The following is a 16,459-nucleotide window of genomic DNA, read 5'->3' as shown; positions in this document are numbered from 1 at the left end:
AGTCTGGCCTCATTAGATGCCAAACTTTATTTTCTTCATCTGTAAAGTAGAGCTAATTATCATTGTGTTTTTGATATGAGGATGCACTTTAAAGTTCTTTAGAAGAGCCCAGTCCATAGAAAAGTTCCATAAATGTTGGGTAATTATTATTATGGCACTTGTATTGCTCTGCACAGTACAATATGGCATCCTGGTCAAGAATAAGGGCTTTGAGATTGCCAAGAGCTAAGTACAAACCAGGTGTCATTCCTTTCCAGGTGTGGAAATGTAGACAAGTATTGTTATAATTATAGGAACAAAACATATAGGACAAAGGAATACACACTGTTTCAAATATTCACCATACTTACTAGTGGAAAATTTTTACCCACTCCCACCATGCCCGTGTCATTCTGCATTTAAAGTCTATCTTTCCTCTGATCTCTGCAGTCACTCGTAAGAACTGATTTGCAGGCCAGACATTGTCTCTCTCATAAATCTGTGGAAGTAACTGTTGATTTGGTAATATCACTGCTTTCCAGGTGCAAGCAACACTTTGTCCTATCCTTGATGGATAAGCTTTTCATAAACAAAAGTAACCAATGTGGAATGCTTCAAGATGACAGGATGCAAGGAAGCTAAACTAAGGGAAGTACAAGGTGGGATGAGAGATGGACTTTGCTACTGAGGATTTGAAAGTCCTCTGAGTAACACAGCCTCCATTTCTATTACTCTTCTCCCCGCCAGAATAATTTTCGTCACCAAATCATGCCGCACACTCTACAGTTGCAGCCATCAGGCCATATGATACTGTCATCAATCTATGTGATAATTCTCACGGCACACTCTGCATGCCCAGAGGAATTTGTCAAAGAAACATAGAAGTAGCACGTGTAGACCTCTCTGAAAGGAATACTTTCCAAGTATGTGAACAATCAAATGAAAGAGAAATCGGATACCCCCCTTCATTTGATCTAACAGCCGTAAGAACTCATCTTTACAATGGCCCCATTCCAGGTACCTGGCAGTAACTAGCCAGTTTAATCCTGATTAACAATTCCACAAGGTAGGTGTCATTATTAGTCCATTTCCCAGATGAGAAAATTGAATCAAGTACAGGTTAAGTAATTTTCCAATGCCAGTAAGTGATAGAGACAGGTTCTGCTCCCCACTACAAATCTTATTATCCTGAGTCTGGGCTGTATCACCTCCTGCTATGCTCAGTGCGCAGTATGCGTAAAATTCAGGTGATTGTTTGCAACTGATTAACTCCCCTCATTGGCTGATATCTGATGGGTCTTCCAAAAGGACTCGCAAGGCCAAAGTCCATCAGAAAATATCTATCTTGATGCTGACACCAGCATAACACTGATTTGTTGGAGGTAAGTTTGAGGCAACACATCTATTGGAAATAAGTCCCAGATTCTCTTTTGCCTTCCTCATTCCTTCACTTTCAGACAATATGTTCCAGACTCTCAAAATTACTCTAAAGAGCCAAAGGAATCGAAGGGCTAAATCAAGGGGGATGAAAATTCTTGAGTACTTTGACTTAAGAAAAAGAAAAGAAGAAAGCTTTCAAAGTCATTTTCTGGACCTCATAACTTAAAATTCCTTCCCAATCAGCACCACATCTAATAAAAGAAAATCAGTGTCACCCTCAGAAAAGCTCATTACCTTTCCTTCTCTGACATGCCAGGAGGGACCTTTCTCCCCCATGCCAGCTGTTTCAGAAGCCTGGGGCCTGCTTCACCTCTAGGGACGTTAGCTTTAACCTTTCAATCTCTTTGATTTAATCATACAATCATGTAATTAAATTCCAATAGTCGAGTTTCAAGGGCAGGGAGGCAAAGGCTGGGCAGTTCCATTTAGCCCAAGCAGATGGCAGACACTGCTCCTGGAACAGCATGCTCAGATTGCATGTTGCTAGCATTTATGTTGAGTTCTCGTTAAACACATGCAACAAAAAGGCAGAGTCAGTCTGCTTAAAGAATGAAAGCCTCTTCACCCGCTTCCGTGAGATAAGGTGCAGTGTATTTTTAATGTATACTTTTATCTCTCCTTGGCAGCAAAGATGGTTTCCACGTGATAGTCAAACCATAAGGTAAGCAAAGCTAATGGGTCTGATTTGTAGACAGCATATGGACCCCTAGGTTCAAATTAATGCATTCTTTCTTCTTCTGTTGCCTCAAGCTTTTCAAATGTTGAGGAAGAGCTTTCAGGATTGAATTTAAAGATGCTTCTTCAATTTGTTTAACTGTTGTTAATAGCCAGGTGTTATTTCAACATCTGGTTGGAGTCTGTTTTATGATTTTACCAACAAGACATCAGCAACGGCTCCAACCTTGTTACATTAGCAATGTGTTAGCGGGGCTAGCATAAAACGGGGGTCTTTATACACTGCAGGTAAATCTGTAACTTGGTACAAACTATTGAAAGAAGGTGATAATATGAAATAAAAGCTTAAACGTATTCAGACCTTTGCCTAATTTTCCCAATTATTCAAAGCGTACAAGCACGAAGATGTTCATGTTACTTTAAATATATTACTGAAAAAAAATTAATCTGAGTATCTTTCTTCATTGGACCACTGGTTAAATAAAGGTTAGTGCCTCAATAAGATGGAATAGTATATTCAAAAAGTAAATTTATAAATATAAATTGCTTAAGTAGGATTCAGATCTGTTTAGATTGGATTATCCGGATTTTATTTTTTTAAAGAAGAATACACGTACAGATATGAAAATGGGGACATTTGGTAGCTCTGGGCGATGAGAATATATGAGTAATTTTTATTTTATATTTCATGTGTTTTCTTAGATTTTCCACAATTAATATGTATTGCAATTACATAGAGAAAGTTATTTACAAATTAATACATGACATTTTCATAGCCATCTCAAATCTGTGCTATTATTCACAGAAAGATCACAGGCAAGAAGGCTGGTCTCTTCATTTCAATCATTCCACCAGAAACTGAACCAGACAATATTTGGCACAGGCATGAATGTCAAAGTCCTTTTGCCAACCAGTTTTTCTTTTAACATCTCTCAGATTAAGAGAAATTATTCTGATTGTCATCCCATAACTTTGAAAAACAAGATAAGTAACACTAAGTCAGTTCATGTAAAATGACATTGATAGGAGATAAAACCGTAAAATCGCACATTCTTAGTATCATGAAAAACAAAGGTACAGCTTCTTCGTAATTTACTTTAAAAGAAAAATGGGCATCATTTTTTCTGTTTTCTTCATTCATTTCTTAGGCGGCTACTCAGTTTTGTCCTGACGATGTCTCTCTAATACCGACGCCCAGCGAAAAGTTCACACACATGGACTTCTTCTCAAAATGTCCCTGCAACACAGGCCAGGAGTGGCACTTAGATGAGGACAAAGGTTAAGTTACTCAATCAAAGTAACTCTGTGGCTGAGCTCTTAATAGAGTCCACGTCTCCGGATCTCGGGGCACGTTCTCTCCAAGGTGGCTTTGGTGAGGGGAATACAGTATACTCGATCTGAGTTTCTTTCATGTGCTTCTAGGAAAAGGCAGTGAGTTTGAGTAGCACTGTGGAGAATACTAATAGGTCCCCTAGCAGAAGCAGTTTTAGCTTTGCCAGAGATTTCCCTTAAACCGCTAAAAGATACAGTTAAATTGAGATTCTGGAGATCACTCGCTTGGAAGTTTGGCTTAAATGACTTAATGGAGCATCCTTAGTGGCTCAACATAGAACCTCCGGATATTCTTCACCCAGGGCTGACTAGCCAAATGGCACTCCATTGATGCCACCAGAAGATTTGTCATCTAGGATGACGAAGTTGGTATCTTTCCAAGTTACATCTGTTCCTTAGAAAAAACTATTCTGTGTCTAGGGTTGCTTTTTAAAGTGTTTTTTTCTTTCTTTTTTGACTTTGCTTAAAACATTTCATTTGTAATATGTGACTGGAAAGCTTTAGCCTAATTACATAAACCCTCAAATGGATCACCAGTTGATTTTTTTTTTTTTTTTTTTTTTTTTTTTTTTTTTTTGGTTCTTGTTTGTTTTTGTTTTTAAATGTGTTTTGAGTTCTGATGCATCATGGTAAATGTCTGGAACTTACTTGCTGCCTTCCTTGTTGTAGGTAATGACCATCATCCCAGCCATTGTGTATTAGCTGACTTGGGTTCAAACCTTGACTTTCTCCTAGTTCTCATGTGGTTAAAGGGAACTTCCATTCACAGCATGGAATATGACATTCCTCAAGCAGAACAAATCAAAGGGATCAAAGTTCTACAACTCAGAGTGAAATGATTTTAGGATATTATTATGTGGATTAATGACTGAAACTTAGATTTCTTTTCTTTCCTTTATTAAAAGGAGTGGGGAAATTTGAAAACCAAAAACTGTTCAAATAAAGCAAATTCGTTGATAACTTCTACGTTTTTGTAAATCACTAACAGTATTTTTATACTGATTAGTTGTGATATACTCATTTTGAGCAACTTCATATGATATAACTTATCATAAACAAAAAGCCAGAGGTTCAAATTGTGCAATTGACTCACTGATAGAGGAAGATTATGTTTAAGTTGTAGCCTAATAAAAGACACACTCATTTTTTTTTAATTGTCTGAAAGTTTTATATTTTCATAAGGGATAATTCGTCTAAAAATAAAGATGTCTTTTTTGTTTGCTTATCAAATTAAAAACTCAACTCAAGAATAAAATTCTCAGAAAATATTTTCTGTAACTAAAAAAAAAATTAAAACCCACCCCAAGGTGGAAAATGCACACTGCTTCTCAAAGAAAGCTTGCAGAGTGTGTGAGTGGCTCCAGGCTCTGAGTGTCCAACTTCGGCTCAGGTCTTGATCTCACAGTCCATGGGTTCGAGCCTGTATTGGGTTCTGTGCTGAGAGCTCTGAACCTGGAGCCTGCTTTGGATTCTGTGTCTCCCTTTCTCTCTGCCCCTCTCCCGCTCGTGCTCTGCCCTGTCCCTCAAAAAATAAAATAAAAAAACATTAAAAACGTAAAAAAAAAAAAAAAGAAAGAAAGAAAACTTGCTATCTTGGGTATTCTTCAGTGAATTGGAAGCACGTCAGGGAACAGAAGTCTTTCCTAAACAGTTATAAAAAAAAAAAAAATGCGGGGCGCCTGGGTGGCGCAATCGGTTAAGCGTCCGACTTCAGCCGGTCACGATCTCGCGGTCCGTGAGTTCGAGCCCCGCAAGGGGCTCTGGGCTGATGGCTCAGAGCCTGGAGCCTGTTTCTGATTCTGTGTCTCCCTCTCTCTCTGCTCCTCCCCCGTTCATGCTCTGTGTCTCTCTGTCCCCAAAATAAATAAACGTTGAAAAAAAAATTAAAAAAAAAAATGCTCCTTAGTGTAAATGCTACTGCATATCAAAAAAACAAACAAACAAAACAAAACAACAACAACAAAAAACTAGCAGTGTTATTTAGAGATTCTCCAAACAATATATTAGCACAAATCATTAAAATATCTTCTGTGCTAAAAACGTCTTCTGTGCTAAAAACAGAATTCTAATGACTTTAAATAATATGTTTATGAAAGAATCTTCAGCAACATGAAACATACTTCTAATAATACGTTATTTTCCTTCCTAAGAAATATTGGATGTTCTTTGTTCATTGCTTTACTTTTAAACAGTTCATTTAATGAGACTTATATAATCTAGATGATTTTCTTGGTGTTGTTTTGAAGCCCCTATTTAATAGAAAAGTCTTTTTTCAGATGTATGCATATGTGAGCTCCCAGCATATGTAAATAGGCACGGATGAAGGACAGTAACATGTTTGAAAGTCCTGTCATTATTCAGGAGAAATAAGAAACCATTGATTCATTTGGACTTTAACTCAAACAGGCTTGCTGTGATTGTCAGGAAACCACTTTTTAAAAAAATAAAAATAGAATATGCATCTTCCAAATCAGTTGCGGGAGGGAACTTCCTCTTAAGAGACAGTTTAAGGATAAGGACAGAGGCTAAAAATAAGGGGGAAAAAAAAAACCACAACAAGAAAATATCAGCCTAAATAAAGTTAGTGTAACCATGATAACAAAAAAATAGAGTCTAAGGCAATAAAGTGAAATGTCCCTCTGAGAAATGAAATGGGTCAGACATATTTGTACAAGGAATAACTTAACAAAAACATAGAACTAGTTTAAAATCTACCCATTTAATAACATAGAGTCAACACATGACACAATTGACAAATTGCCACATGCACAATCATTTAAAAATGTACCTCAATAATTCATCAAACAAGCAGGTAAAAACAAAAAGTTGAAAAGATAAAATGAGGTAATCTTAGCTCAATCTAATGTTACATAGAATTCCATAAATAACAATTAGGGAAAAAACACTCGTTTCAAGCAATGACCAAATTCTACTAAGCCATAAAACAAATCATAATACCAAAGAATGGATATTTTCAGGTCATATTCTCAACTTAAATGAAAATAATTAGGAATAAGTAATTAAAGATATATACCTATAAAACAAATAAACAAATCCTGGAGACATTCCAAATAATTTATGGATCAAAGAAGTTACATCAGTTGAATCAGAACTAAATTCTAGAGCTGAATGTTAAACTTACACACGAAAAGTTGAGACAGATGGTGAAACTCATACTTAGAGAAAAATTTGTAGTCTTGTATTAAGAAAACTAAATTTTAAAATGATTGCAGACAATATAACAAGCTAACAATTACTATTTAGCATATATAGAGGACTTGAACCGATAAGGGAAAAATTAACCAAATTTCCAAACGGATAAAAAAATAAATAAATGAAAAGAAGCTTAAACACCAGAAGAATCAGGGAAATGCAAATTCAAATCAGAACAATGCTGTTTCCTTTCCTAAAATAGACAAACATTTAAATGTTTTACAATAGGAAATAGCAAGGGTGTGGAAATGAGAACTCTCATGTATAACTGGTGATAATGAAAATTTGTACAAACACTTTGGAGAACAATTTGGTAATATCAGGTAGAGCTACAAATGAAAATTGAATGTTCAATCTAGCAATTCAAATCCTAGATATATATGATCAAGAACTCTCATACATAAGCTATTAAAAGTATGTTCAGTGAAGATTCTGTGATCCTAAAATGTAAAATGTAAAATGACTTAAATGTTCATCAGCATGCTAACGTAAAAGTTAAATTCTCATATTATATTATTTGTAAAATGATATATTTATATGATAAAATATTATACTGTATTGAGAATGAATGGGTTAAAACAATATAGGTACATTTCACAAACATGATACTGAGTACAAAAAAGCAAGATAGAGAATGATTCATAGACGTTGAAACCATTTAGGTGTATATTTAAAACATGTAAAACAACACTATATACTGTTTATTGATTCATGTGAACATAGTAAATATTTGAGAAAGTAAAAGAGACTAGTGTGATAGATAAGAGACACAAAGGCTTCAACTATATTTGTACTATATTTTTTTTAAATAAACGCAAGACCTGAAGTAAATGTAGAATAATATTAAGATCAGACAAGGGTAGTTGGTGGGTATATGAATGTTCTTCTTATTGCTCTCTTTATTTTTCTGTGTGGGTAAATAATAGTGATTTCCCCATAAAAAATATAAAATAGTACACAAAAAAGATAACAAAGCAATAAGTTGTACAATCAACTAGGACAGAAACTCTACACTCTTCCTCAGAATATGAGAAAGCATTCTTTATGTGTATAGATGTATATTAAAAGCAGGAACTCATTGCCTTTGCCCAAAAAATGGTTTCTTCTCAGAAATTATTGACAAAATTCAAATAAAGATAATTGAAGACTACAAAGATGACCCCAACATGTCAGCGATATTAATTTCATTAAATTTTATAATGATGAAAAGTGCAGATACATTCAGATACGCCATTTTGAAAGAGTTCACCTTACAATCTTTTACCTAAAACTAGTGTGATAGAAACAGAGCTCTGGTTGCGATCCTGAGCTGCTTGTTTGTCAGGATCAATGTGACACCATCCTTGCACATTATTCAAAAACTTAATCCAATGTATTTTGTGCCACTGATAACAAATGTGGTTAAGGAGTTCATCTGACAAAATATTTTGTACAATTTTGAAATAAGTTCTGCCTCGAGACACACATATCTATCTTGGCTCCTGATTATCCTCTTGTTTTTCAAATTATTAAAGCACATAAACCAAAAGACCAATGGAGGCGAATAGGAGTTAGCGCATCTGCAACAGATTTTGTTATCTGCTTCAGGCTAGTTCTTTCAATGAGCTATTAAATCATCAAAATTTGGGTCAAGTGATTTCTGCTCAAATAAATTGTTACCCAAAATAAATACTTCGGAGCTTTCTGGAGGAAACTATAGAATAGAAAATTAATAATTAGTACATTTTCAGATTCTTAACATCATGTTTAAAATGAATACATTTAGAGCTCTGATCCTGGAGCCAGATTTCAAGACAATCTTAAGTCACATTGAGGTACTGGCATAATGACGGGGGACAGTATCAAAATTCCCCAGAGATATGGAGTATCTGCCCACATTAGTTCTGGAGCACTGTCTGTGGCAAAATACTCTGCATGGGTGTGGGTAAACTACTGGTGGGTGGGGAATGGGTGAATTAGGCAATGCCAATTAAAGAGTACACTCATCATGACGAGCACGGAGTAGCGTATGGAATTGTTGAGTCACTGTTTTGTACACCTGAAACTAATATAACACTGTATGCTAACTTTCTATCTATTCTGGAATTAACTTTTTTAAAACTTGAAAAAAAAAGAAAAAAAATCTACAAACTTTGTACCAGCTTACACATGGTTTCAAATCTATGCATGCAAAGTTGTTGTTGTTTTTTAAGTCCCACTACGTGTGATAGTCTCTCTCCTTGACTAAACTTCAGACAGTTTCTTCTGAGCCCTCATTTCAATGAGGCCTCAGCCTCGAGCCTGCCTAGCCCACTTGTAGCAAGTGTCCTGCTAGGTCATGTTGTGAGAATTTTCCACATTTGATATGTGATGACCTTGGCCTGTGGAAAGGAAGAATCCTGGCTCTGTTAAACAAGACTCCCCCTGCCCTTGACATTTCCTCATAGTTAACTGTCCATTACTGACAACTCACTTCACTCCTTGGCTATAAATCCACCCCCTATAAATTCCGCCACCCCGTCCTTGCTGTGTTCACAGTTGAAGCCACTTCTACATTGAGCTCTCTTTTCCCTGGTTGCAATAGTTTCTAAATAAAATCTGTTTTCGCCACTTTCACTATTGTCTGTCTGCCTTTTCTGGTTCTGCTTACAGTGCGAAGCATTGTGCTAAGTTCTGACCAAAACAACTGTTGTCTCTACTTTCATGGATCTTGTGATGAAACAGGAGATAGTCATGAAACCCACAATCACACAGACAGATGACCACTGAAGCCAGTGTCCTTGATGCAGTTCCAGGGGTAGGTAAGGAGGTAGACACAACTGAATACCGATATCTAGTATCAGAGATACAGCTCAAGGAATAAAACTTACCCTAGGTATTTAGGCAAAAAAAAAAAAAAAAAAAAAAAAAAATAGGTAGATGGAAAATTGTAGGGAGAATTGAAGAAGCAGCAAAAGGGGACCTCCAATGCAAGTAATCACAGTAAATTCTAGAACACGTCTGAGTGATTGTTCTCTGGGAATTAGGAAAGCTGCTGCTCAGTCTGCAACTATCCCATCTCAGCTGCTCTTTGCACTCAGGTCTCAGTGAACTTGCTAACTGAAACAGCAGCATAAGCATGGCCTCTGCCTCAGTTTGCCTTTCAAAAAGGTACATCTGATGGTGTTACCTAATTTCCATCTACACTACTAGCAACAGGGGGGTTGGAAATGCCTTTTTAGGCCTGCAGCTTCTCTAATACAGGACAACACCCAGAAGGATGTGAGAACGGATGCTGAGTGCCAATTGACTATATCCTATACGCTCTTTGGCAACTCAAGACCTGCAACTTCTACTTTAAAAAAGGGCGGGGGGCGGGGGGGGAGTTCAATATGCACCTGCCTAATATATAGCCAGCATTCTTTATACAAATAGAAATATTTGTATTTCTCCCCAAATGTATTTGTCACTGTGGCCATAGCTGGGCTGTCGTCATCCTTCAGCTCCAGTCTTAATCCTAACCTGATAGTCTGTAACTGGAGGACCAAATTATAAACATCATAGTGTATATAAAATTGTAGAGGGAAAAGAAAGAGGTAAAAAGGAAAGTCAGTACATACATAACAGGGCAAGGAAGAAAAGAGGAAGGATTATGAATTCCTTATTCTGCAACTGGTCACAAGATCACAGATGTTGTTGATGACAGCTTTTAGCCTAATCCCATTAACTTTACTTTTGAGTACCTCTCCCAGTACTGAAATTGGTCAGGTGTTTTTGTTTGTTTTTTGTTTGTTTGTTTGTTTGTTTTGCTGGATAAGGGAATGGAATCCTTGTTCTTGAGTGGTCTTTATTGTTGATGGTTCTGCCTCTACTGGGTTGGTATGGTCTTCCATTTATTTTTATTTATTTATTTTTTCAATATATGAAATTTATTGTCAAATTGGTTTCCATACAACACCCAGTGCTCATCCCAACAGGTGCCCTCCTCAATACCCATCACCCACCCTCCCTCCCTCCCACCCTCCATCAACCCTCAGTTTGTTCTCAGTTTTTAAGAGTCTCTTATGCTTTGGCTCTCTCCCACTCTAACCTCTTTTTTTTTTTTTTTTCCTTCCCCTCTCCCATGGGTTTCTGTTAAGTTTCTCTTCCATTTAAATTTTGACCAAAAAGGTGATCCTATAGAATTTCCTAGGCTCCAATATACATCTCCTTATCTGTGTAGAAACAACTCTATTTTTCCTTGATAATCAGGATAAGTTGTGCCAGCCAATGCAGTTAACTTCTCCAACTATTGGTTAAGTGGCATGGGAAGACCAAATTATCCAATGGTAATCTTAGAATTCACAGGAATCACTGGTGTGTGTCTTCTTGGAAGAGAAGCTGTCTTCCTTTGAGTGCAAAGATCTTGAAACTATTGCAGCTCAAGGTCATGTGAATAGAAAGGTAAATATTCTGAGTCTCTCTAGATGAAATATAAATGTCTCCTCTCTCAGTTCCATAGCTTGGTTTCCAGACATATACTTTGCATGATTTATATATGTTCTATTGTTAGAAATCATTCAATTCTGCTATTACTGACACACACAAAAACACTCATAAGATGTGTTATAAAGTTTGTAACCTATGAGCTATGTTAGCCATGTTAAATATCGATAAACAAGTATGTCTTCTGTGTGCTGAATGTAGATATAAAGATATGGGAAGACCAAAATCCACCTAATAATCATAATATGCTAAATATACATAAGGTACCTGAGGCACAAAATACTCCTGACATACTAAAAGTATATAAAGCATATGAGGTACTCAAATTTATGGGGTTGAGGATTAGCCACACATTTGTGAAACTCATCCTGAACCAATGTGTCCTGTCTTTCATAAATGCAAATAAAATACATAGCTGTTAGTGCAACAATTGGCAGTCTACAGCTTTTGCCGGTTAAGCATGGCCCTGTGCTTCTTGGGTAGGGTAAGTTAGCCCCAGAGTACTTCTATCTATTAGAGACCCTTCCTTACACCTTAAGCTCACTTACACCTTATTTTAAGAATAGTGTTAACTGACCTCAGCTCTTTCCCCTTACTTTCTGTCATGTTCTTTTTTAAGTTTATTTATTTATTTTGAGAGAGAGTGAGAGAAAGCATGAGTAGGAGACGGGTAGAGAGAGAGAAGAAAGAGAATTCCGAGCAGGCTCCACACTGAGTGTGAAGCCAGATGTGGGGCTTGATCCCACGACACTGGGAACATGACCTGAGCCAAAATCAAGAGTCAGAGGCTCAACTGACTGAGCCACCCATGCACCCCTGTCATGTGTTTTAAATTCAGTTAGTCGTGTAAGATTTGGGCATCTTAGTTTAGTCTGTGAGCCTCTTTGTATTCAATGACCTCTGGGATAGCTTAAGGTAATTCCCACATGACATTTAACAATAAAAATGTATCATGTATTGGTCACTAATTCAGATCACATTTCTTATTCTGAAACACTGTGCCCTCATCCCCCCATGGTATCTTCTCCCAAGTGATGCTATAACTGAGTCTTCAATAGTACATTATACTGTTTTAAAAAGCCAGTTGCTTCAGGCAGCTTGTGGCATATTATAACACAAGTGAATCCTATTGACTTGAGTCCATTTTTTCAACCTTTGTATCATAAATGAATGCATTTCCCCAAAACAGTATTGTATGGGTCACTCTGATAATGTCCCATTAAATAAGCCAACAGATACAGAGGCATGGCCACAAAAAAGGCAAATCCATATCCAGAATTGTCTATTCCAATTTGGATAAATGTTTGCCCTTTCCATAATGGAAGGGGTCCAATGACATTACCTGTCATCCGATAGATTGCTGGTCCCCCTAGTGAATGGTGATGTGTGAGAGTGTCAGCATTTGTCTCTGCTATTGGCAGCTTGGATATTGATACTGATATGCATACTGATATTGAACTGAACCAAATAAGCCCATGTTGTTGAATCTATGTTTTAACCTATATTCTTGCTGTTGTTAATTTTTAATTCATGAATCTACTGAGCAAGCGAGGGGAAGTGGCTATTGAAAGTAACTTATTGACATTCTTATAATGAGTCATTGTATTCACACAATTATTGAGAGGTTCTTCAGCTGGGAATGGCTTCAGAAGAGAATTGTGGGACGTTAATATCCACATGGACTCTACCAGTTCTAAAATGTCCTTCCACATACCTCTTTCCTAGATCTCCTATTACCAGTCTTCCAAATTGTATTCATATTTCTGGCAACTTTCATTTCCAAGCAAAGTGAACAAGCACATGCACTACTCAATGATCTGCCCACCTGGGAGATTTCTCATCTCTATAGCTTTTCTGGGGAATAAGCATAGGTTAAAGAAGTGGCAATGCACAAACACATAATCCATCGGTAGGGTAAATAATTGTTCAAACAACAATTTTGAGCACTGAGCCAATCTTATATATACCATTTCTATTTCATGTAGGTTTTTTGTTGCCCAAGCTCAACTTTATGGTTAGTTCATTTTAAGAATGATAGCTATGGTTGCATGGCCACTTGGGGGTCCGATGGTCAAGTGTTTGGCCTCTCTTAGCATCTATTAGCAAAGTAGACTCTTTTTCACAAAAGGATATTAATAATATCAGGAAAAAAACCTGATTTTGTTTCAATACCCAAAAAGTCTACATTATTAATCTCCTATCAGATTTGCAAGATTTTCCAAACTACAAGGCCATTTGCTTCAACCACTTTAGACACCATTGAATTTGCTGCATCATTATGACCAAGCGGCATAGGGAACAGCTTGCAGTGTAGCCTGGATGAGCTACAGAGTCTACTCTTCTTCTGGAACAAACAAAATTCACAGCTTTAGCAATTACTTGGTAAAAATATTGTAATAGCAGATCCAAAATTAGTATATTTTTGCTTTCAAACATCCAGAAGCCCACCAAGAAGTGGGCCTGTTTCTTTGGAAGGGATATTCAGACATGTCTCACTGAATTTTCAGAAATATGAAAAAGATGGTAGATCCTGAATTTTCATGAGGTGTTTTCTCCTACCTTTCAGCGTGTATGTAAATTACAAAGTTGGCTAGGATATCATATATTCATAGCTCTCCAATTTTAGTCACTCGATGTCATTAAATGGTAGACCTGTGTGACATCTTCTAGTGTGGTGAAACAGTCAAGGCCCCTGGAAGGAATGCATGATATCACCATGAGAAATGTTAATTAAGGTGAAAGCAAACCAGTTTGGTGTCTTTGCTTATTGAGATAAAACAAAAAGGTATTTTATAACCATTTCTAGGTTAATAGCTGAAATCAAGATGTCACAGCTCAGCTGATTTTTTCCAATAAAGACCACATTGTCTACAACTGTGGCAACTGAAGTCACCACTTGATTAAACTTAGATCTGCCATTCTCTAAACTAGAGCCAACCTCTTCTGGGTGAAAGAAGCAAGTGAAATGGGGATAACATAGAAATCACTATCCCTACAACTTAACTCTGGGTAACTCTTGGTAAGTGGCTATGACACTCCATTGTCATAATTAAAGCCAGGCTCTCATTTGTCATACCTGTGTCATTTCTTCAGTTGTACAATATAATATGAGTTAAGTTGGCTGGACATCTATTTTATTCATAAAGTTACAATAAATATACACTCCTAGAAAATGGGTAAGCCATATTTGTACTACTTTACTGTTGATGCCTATTATAATCATGTCCACCCTATACCTGGTAATAAGTTCTGTCATTTGATCTCTCTCACTCCAGGATTCCATCATTCCTACTTAAACATAGAACCCATTTCAAGGGCAGTATCATTTCTGTCCAAGATAGGACAGCTTCATCAATGTATTGCTAAATGCCTCATTGAAATAAATACCCTTTGGACTCTCGTAGGAGACATAATTAGAAGTAAAGTGAATCAGATGATAAATCACTCCTCTGTTCATATGCCCCAAAGCTGCAGATTTTACCACATACCAAAGATTCCTTGCATCTCACCTTCATTTTGTGTGAGCCATTATTGAGTCCAGGTTTTAGGCAACCAATCCAGTAGACAGAATCACTCTGAGCTGCTTGGGAAAGCACATTAGATGCAGATTCTAGTGGGTGCACACATATTGGTTAATTTCAACCAATGTGTTTATGATCTTTCTCATCTGGTGAAACTCCCTTCAAATCTATTGCCACACATATTCCCCAGGTTTCAACTGATAAAAATTAAAAAAAAAAAAAAAAAACCACGACATTTTCCCCATGTTTTAGCCTTTTCCTCCTGGTTCACCCTTTGGTCTCTTCTAACACCCTGGGAACTGATTCTAACTCTAGGTCTGAGAGCAGTAAAGTGGCAAGGACAAGCAATGAGGAAAAATGGCATTCCTTATACATGAGTTACCTCAGGCAAGTTAGTTCCCCAAGTCAGGAAAAACTGACCTTTTACAACAGGGATAATGGGCTTCTACTGGCAAGGAGGTTTCATTGGATTTGGACAATCAGTATAGTAACATTAATCTATATCCACCTAATATTTCCATCTGAATTTTCCAGGTTCTCAGTCTTTCCTAATCAATGCCGTAACTTTTACAGAGGAGACCTGGGGAGGTTGTGATTCAGCCCACATTATAATTCAGCAATAAACAAGATCTGACACTGTGCACCTTTTCTTTCTTTTTCTTTTTTCTTTCTTTTTCTTTTTTTTTTTTTTTTTTGCCAACAGCAGCCCTGCAGCTACAAGATATAAAAGACTGTGGGGAGTAGTCATGGATGCTTTCTGGGCCTCTGACTTGCCTTGAGCAAAGTATTTAAAACCCTGAGCTGTTGTTTTCTTTCTCTACACATTTCAGTCCAGTCAGAAGGAGCTAGCCTGCCCCACAATTATTATATTTATATTCCTATCATAAAATTCTATTGAAGAAATCACATAGCTCACCAAAACTTTGGCTTTAATAGGTATTTCATTCTAAGTGACCTCAGGTAATAATTTCAGTAGCTGATTTTTTTTTTCCACTGCAAGCCAAGAATTGCTAATGTTCCATTACACAGTGATAGGATTGTCTCTTCTTTCACAACCAGGTTAGGTAACCAATACCAAATTTATATCTTTGAGTAAATAGATTTGCAACCAGTTTGCGTTCCAAATACTTCATCCAACAAGAATAAAATGCAAGAGATAGAAATGACTCCAGTATTTTAAACAGGAGAGGATTTAATACAAGTATTAGGTGTGCACAATAGATTAAATGTGCATAATTTTTGGACAGCTTAACAGTTATTTTCTTTGATGTCTTCAGCTCAAGCTTTCATTGTAACAAACCATGATCTACCAACATTCAGAAAAAACACTATTTTTAAACTATTTCCATGTCACCATGCAAAAATTCTTCCTTCTATTTCCTATTTAAAAGGTGACTTCAAAAAAATCTATTGTTTATACAGGCTGGCACTAGCCCCAGAAGAAGAGCAAGAAATGGCAAAGGGAGGAGAAGTCTGGGGCCACCCCTTAAACTATTGTATGCAATAACATTTTACTGTAGCCTTTATCTAGAAATCAGGGCTCTCTTGCTATTGGCTCTTGACCTCAGGCATTGGGACACTGATTATAGCTACCTTGTGTGACTGCCTCTATACCTAAACCCACATATTAATAGGCAGATAGCCTCCACTCCACGATTGTCTTGGAAATTTTGCACGTGTGCATGTAATTTGCAAAGCCTAACTGACATCTAGAACGCTGCATGCAGGGGTGTCCTATACATGTGCTAGATTTCTTCCAGGAAAAAAAAAAAAGTATATAAAAGGAATTAGGAATGACAAATAGCAATCAGCCATACCTAAGGGCTTTGTCAAAAAGGTTAACTCTTACACCATGC

Source organism: Herpailurus yagouaroundi, unplaced genomic scaffold (genome assembly GCF_014898765.1).
Source record: "Herpailurus yagouaroundi ecotype Mexico unplaced genomic scaffold, PumYag 141, whole genome shotgun sequence".
Lineage (NCBI taxonomy): Eukaryota > Metazoa > Chordata > Mammalia > Carnivora > Felidae > Herpailurus > Herpailurus yagouaroundi.
This window is presented reverse-complemented; position numbering follows the sequence as displayed.